The sequence below is a fragment of the Lolium rigidum genome, chromosome 2, assembly GCF_022539505.1.
Source record: "Lolium rigidum isolate FL_2022 chromosome 2, APGP_CSIRO_Lrig_0.1, whole genome shotgun sequence".
Taxonomy (NCBI): Eukaryota; Viridiplantae; Streptophyta; class Magnoliopsida; order Poales; family Poaceae; genus Lolium; species Lolium rigidum.
In genome coordinates, this window is record NC_061509.1 from 163,410,727 (window position 1) to 163,417,043 (window position 6,317).

Below are 6,317 nucleotides of genomic sequence, written 5' to 3' on the forward strand. Positions count from 1 at the left end.
AATTTTTAGTTCCACAATAATTTAATCATCAAAATAATCAAAAGGAACATCAATAACCAAAATGAAACAGGGTCACATACTTAGAGTGGACACACAAATCTTAGGGATGGAGTAAGTGAGGGAAGTAGGATGCATAGATTTGTATTTGTGCACATCAGAAGGCTTAGTAGCACCTTTTTGGGATCGCCATCCAAATTTTTAATCATTGGTCATTGCAATGAAAAAAAACCAAAAAGAACATCAATTAGGCCAAATGAAGAACGACATGCCTCATACTTACATTTTATACAAACCCAAGGATGGTGCCAGTGAGGCAACGAAGCACAACTTTTTTATTTACGCATATCGCAAGGATCCCTAGCACCATCCCGTGATAACATCCGATACTAAGGAACGTGTAGTCCCTCAACAATTTTAATCATCGTTCGTTACCAATGAAATAGAACTAAAAAGAACATCAAGTAGGGACAAATGAACAATGGCATGCATCATACTTACATTGAACACATAAACCACACCGATGGTGCAAGTGAGCCAAGTAGTATGCACACGATTTGTATTTGTGCATATCACAAGAGCTCACTAGCACCATCCCCGGGATCACATCTAAAATTGAGGGATTAATCATCATCATCATATATGACAAATCAGAAAAGGGAACCACATTTGTGCAATAAAGGTGATGAGTGCATTTTTGACGCATGTTCATTTAATGTTCCTTCATAAGTAGTAATAGGATTTTGGTATTTTACTGCGCTCGCGTGCACCTTTTATGTTATTTTTCAACAGGATCTAGGAATGGATGGAAGAAATGGAATAAATCAATTAAGAGGATTTTTTAACGCAAATATGCTTGATTGAATACCATTAAAGCAACAAAGATATTTACCTTAGCACCTGGGAAAAATGTCGCTGAGAAAATAGCCAAAATGAAACAATTAGAGAGTTTGGTGACCACTGGTACAATGGGGACATACCCTGCCACCGCCTTTATCTCTTCAATAGTTTCACCCCGTGAAAACATATCCAAGATCCGACATTCCTAGACACCAGAACATGCAGAAAACTCTCCTCCGGAAGGGATCCGGAGGGGGAACTACCAGAAGGGCACCAATCCTCTTTGCCACTCAGATCATTGCAGACTTGGGCATCATCTCCATCACCACCACACGTAATCTTCATCATCCTCAAAACCATCACAATCTCTTCATCCATGTTTTTGTATGTCCTAGACTTGTTTGGGATCTGCACAATTATTCATCCATTCCCATGTACCATATTCCCCTTATTATTATGATGATGTTGTTTCCTTCAATGAGTTAGTAGTTCCTTTAGTTCTTAGGGAGATGGAGAAACCCTAGAAAATACTATGGTGTGAAATAAAGGTGGTTATATTTTGTTCATGCATTATGATTTAGTTTTCTCTTTTGATGATGTGTGAAGAGCTTGATGGCCTGCAAGAACACACGGTCATTCGTGCATGTTTTCATGGAAGTATTATTTCTGGTTTTTATATCGTGTCCCAACGAGGAGCGTAGGAGGATGTTTATCTTCGGTGTTTCTGTCGCACCCAAGGTGTCACAAGTATTAGGTAAATTGACTACAAGAATTGAAATGGAAAATAGTGAATGTAAATGATAAGGTTTTGAAGTGTTGAAAATGCAATAAAATAAAGTGCATAAAAGTAAACATCTAATAAGAAGTAAATGAGTTTCTGCAGATGGAAAGGTAGACGCGGGGGATTCAGTTCATGGTGATAATGAATGTGCCTAGTGAAATAAATGCGATAATTGAATATGATTCTTCCTATTTATATCTGAGAAGGCAAGCAATCCAAAAGAGAGAAAGACTTCTCTTGGTAGATTTCATCTTCCTCCAATAATCATTTTGCCTGTTACCAAAGCCATGGTCAGCGCATCTTAAGGTGGTTAAACCGGAGTAAGGCTTCAAGCTTGGTGGTTCCTTGTGATTCCTCGAGTATTGCTAGATCCTCTTTGATATCGGCCGTGTCACTCGGGGGTCGCCCATTTACTAGCACACAAGTTCCTATTTATGAGTTTTTTTTAAAATCATGCTATCTTGAACCTTAAATTAGATAACAACAATAGGTGCACATAACCATTCATACTCATACAAAATCATCTTAATCATAAATTCAAAAATAGATGGAATAAAATTGGCACATCACATCTCACGAACCCCCTACATCTCCCACACCAATGAGGTCTACTCGCACATGAGAGGAGAATAGCATAATGATATCATATCAAAGTAAATGGAGTTTATCTCGATATTACCTAGCAAGCCACAATAGTTGAAGACCAAATCAAATGCAAACCAAGATGGAATAGAGGTTTCAAGCCCTAATCTTACTATCTCGCAATACAAGTGGGGTGTTATAGATGAGGTGGTGATCTTGATGAGATTGATCTTCGGTGGAGTCGAGGATGGTCTTCTCCTTCTTCAGATATGATCTCTTCTATTCTGGGGCGAAAGGTGGATGTTGCGTTTCTGGTTGTCCTCCCTTTATGAAAAGGGTTTGCCTTGATATGGGGAAGGCGGCGGCGCGCAGTACGGGCGGGCGGTATGGTCGGCCCTGCCCATATGGATGCCCGCTAAACCTTCTGCTTTGCCAGGTTGATTTGGGCCTTTAAAGGAAATGTCTTTATTTTGTTGCAATCAGCTCATAAATGTCCTCGGATCCTCCGTAAATGATGGTTCCCTGAAATACATAATTCCAAACAAGGTTTCACCTGGATTGTGATAATAACATTAGTTGAAACACAAAATCCAATGAAAATCCAATGAAACTGAATGATAAACGGAGGAAAATTCGTAGTAAAAAAGCATCAAAATTTAAAGCTATTAGAGCTCCACACAATATTTTCCTTAGGGGCAAAAGAGGGAATTACCTATACGCACTCACTTATTAGAACGTCCTTCATACATGCATGAGTAAAATATGAGAACATCTAGTTGAAACACCAAACATAAATGCTAGCGGTAAATCTGACATTCCCCGAGAACGTTTTATCCCTTTGTGGTTTCCATCTTTTTCCTACTTGAAATCAAAGGAACTTGAACATTTTCTTTAGTGTTTTATATCAAAGAACTCTTAAGACCCACTGGCGGAGCCAGAACTTAAACTCTGTGTTGTCATTTTAAGTCCGTGATGTCAAACACATGTGTTTTGATCTATTTTAAATATTCTTATACAATATTTTTTCCAAAATACAAAGGATTTGCCACACATGCCACAATGTGGCTACGCTACTGTTAATACCGCAACCCGTAGGGTCTCGGTGCTACACCTACATGTGCACTTGCAGTTATCGGAAGACATCATATTACGGATCACACCCAATTACACAATTGGTTTTATCCAACCAAGTACAATGCACAATAATGTCTTGCGCAATGCACAAAGTTGGATATAACCAATCGTGGCACTGAAATGGTGACACATTTGAATCACTAGCCCAATAATGAACATAAAGGATGGATACATGTCATCCTTCCTATATCTACACTAGTTCTTGGCCTGAATCCCTAGTGGCTCTAGCTCGCCCAACCACCTATGCCACTCGCGATCACCACCTTTGCCACCCGCGACAATGGTAGCTACTCGGACGGCCACATGTGCCACTCGTGACATGAGTCGGACGACCACCTCTGCCACCCGCGACCACCACCACCATCAGCCACACTATAATAAAAAGGCTAGGCGTGTGACACCATTTTTTGCTACTCGTGGCACACCCGCGCGCCACACCTACCACGCTACACACAACAGCTACCCTGGCGGACAGTTTGGTGCGCCACTCGTAGTTAAGATAGTGGCGCACTTTTCGTGGCGCGCCACGGGTAACTAGTTAGGGTACACCATGGGGTAATTTTTAAAAAAGTATTCAAACTGTAGATCTAGATCTATATCTGATGGCAGTTTTACGATTAGCCCCATGCTACTGGACATTTTTGTCATCAGATGCTAATCATCGTTGGGAGGTAGGGAGTCGCAACATGGTCTATCGTCGGTGTTCATGTAAGGGGGTGGAGCAGGGTGGTCGGTCGGTCGCCGGTGTCCATGGCATGACAGAGCAAGGCATGGGTTCACGAGGAGGCACCATTTGTTGGGCAATGGTGAGAGAGAGAGGAAGGAAGAAGAGGTGATGGCGAGGGAGGAAGAAGAGGTGAGGGAGAGGGAGGAAGAAGAGGTGAGGGAGAGGAAGCCTTCAGATCCGAGAGAGGGAGGAAGAAGAGGTGAGGGAGAAAGAAGTGAGAATGGGTGGATGGTGGTAGGTGACCACTACTCTAGGTGCGTCACATCTCTTATTTTGAATGTTTTTCACCGAAATCTAAAAGCTTTGAAAAATCCTATTTTCTTTTCGATTTTGAGAAATCTAAAGAATCGGTTGTTGAATTTAGATGTAAATTTTTACGTAGATACATTTTCATTTAATTCTTTTTTCATCGGAGGTCGTATGCAACTAGAAAAACTATTTTCCGAAAGATGGTGTCATTTGCCAAAAAAAGTTGAAATTCATGTTTGTTAATTTTCCTTAAAACTAGATGACATAACACATGGGCATCTCAAAGATTTTTTTTAAAATTTCCGTCATTTTCTTTTATTTTTTCGAAAACTGAAAACCGAACAACGACGGGTTGGTGGGGGAGGGGGGTGTGGTGGACCAAGCCCAGGATAGCTTACCTGTGGCACACCAAGGCCCATGTGCCAAGCCTATGGTGACCCCAAATTTAAAATTTTCATATAGCCGTGGCAGACCTGTATTTGGTGCGCCACTATTACCAACGATACACGTGTGGCGCGCACTACATAGGGATGCGTCATGACTAAGGGTGGGTGGACCTATTTTCCATAGGCACCACGGGTACGGTGGGTAGACGTGGCGAACGTAGAGCCAATGCTTTACCCCTATGTAGCAGTAGTACACCACCCTCAGGGTGCGCCACGGGTATGACATCTATGTATAGCTATTTTTCTATGTCCTTATTAGTACCGCGCGAAGATTGGGTACGGCGTTGCTAGTAGCGCATCCCTTCCCTAAATTTAGGCCGAAAGGTGGAAGGAGGACCGATAGCCCAAATTTCGGGACGATACTCGAACACGTGCAGACAAAATGGATCGTGCACTAGTGAAAAACAGGGCTTTCGTGGAAGCCTTTTGTCGCGGCGCATCAGCACCCGCGACAAATGGCCTGGCCACGTCGCCCCGAAACCCTTTGGAGCGGTCCGGGCCTTTTGTCGCGGCATTTTGTCACGGGCCGTATAACGACCTGCGACAAAAGGGGGCTGAGGTTTGATGCCTCCTGCTGGCACCCCTTTTGTCGCGGGTGGTTATACGGCCCGCGACGAAAGGGTCATGCCTATATATACACACAGTCAGCCCCCCCTACCTCCCTACATTTTTTTCCTTGGTGGTGAAAGGTGGAGGTTTATGCTACCTCTTTTTTTCTTCATGTGCACAAGGGGTTTTTGATGAAATGTTTGTGAGGGATGTCACTTGATTTTATTTGATAAGATTTTTCCTCCTTTTGATCCTAAAAGGTTAGCAACTATTTTCTCGTATACATAATTCATACAATACTAATTTTAGCAAGGTGATTGCATCTGATACATAATTGTACTTATGATGCAGATGAGTCATCCATGGATGTACGGTAACCGATATGCTCCCGCTTTCAGAAAGGGCATGAATTCTTTATTGCTTGTGGCCGAGGCAAACAAGTCGAAGCAAGGTTTTATGAGTTGTCCATGTCTGAAATGTAAGAATGAGAAGGATTACTATTGCTCAAGAGACATTAAGAGCCACCTGCTTCGGTTCGGATTCATGTCCAGCTATAATGTTTGGACCAAGCACGGAGAAGAAGGGGTTATGTTGGAAGACGGCGACGAAGAAGAAGATAACGATGACGAGTACCGATCTATGTTCTCTGAATGCGATGATACCGCAATGGAAGACAATGAAGAAGAAGGAGGTGAAGAACATGCACCAGATGATCCTGTTGATGATGATCTTCGTCGGGCCAATTCTGATGCAAGGAGAGACTGTGGCACAGATAAGGAGAGGTTGCAGTTCGACAAGATGTTAGAGGACCACCACAAATTATTGTATCCAGGTTGTAAAGATGGGCAGGGAAAGCTGGGTAGCATATTGGAATTGCTGAAATGGAAGGCAGAGGCCGGTGTGACTGACTCGGGATTTGAAAAATTGCTGATAATATTAAAGAAGTTGTTTCCAAGAAATAACGAATTGCCCGTCAGTACGTATGAAGCAAACAAGCTTGTCTGCCCTCTAG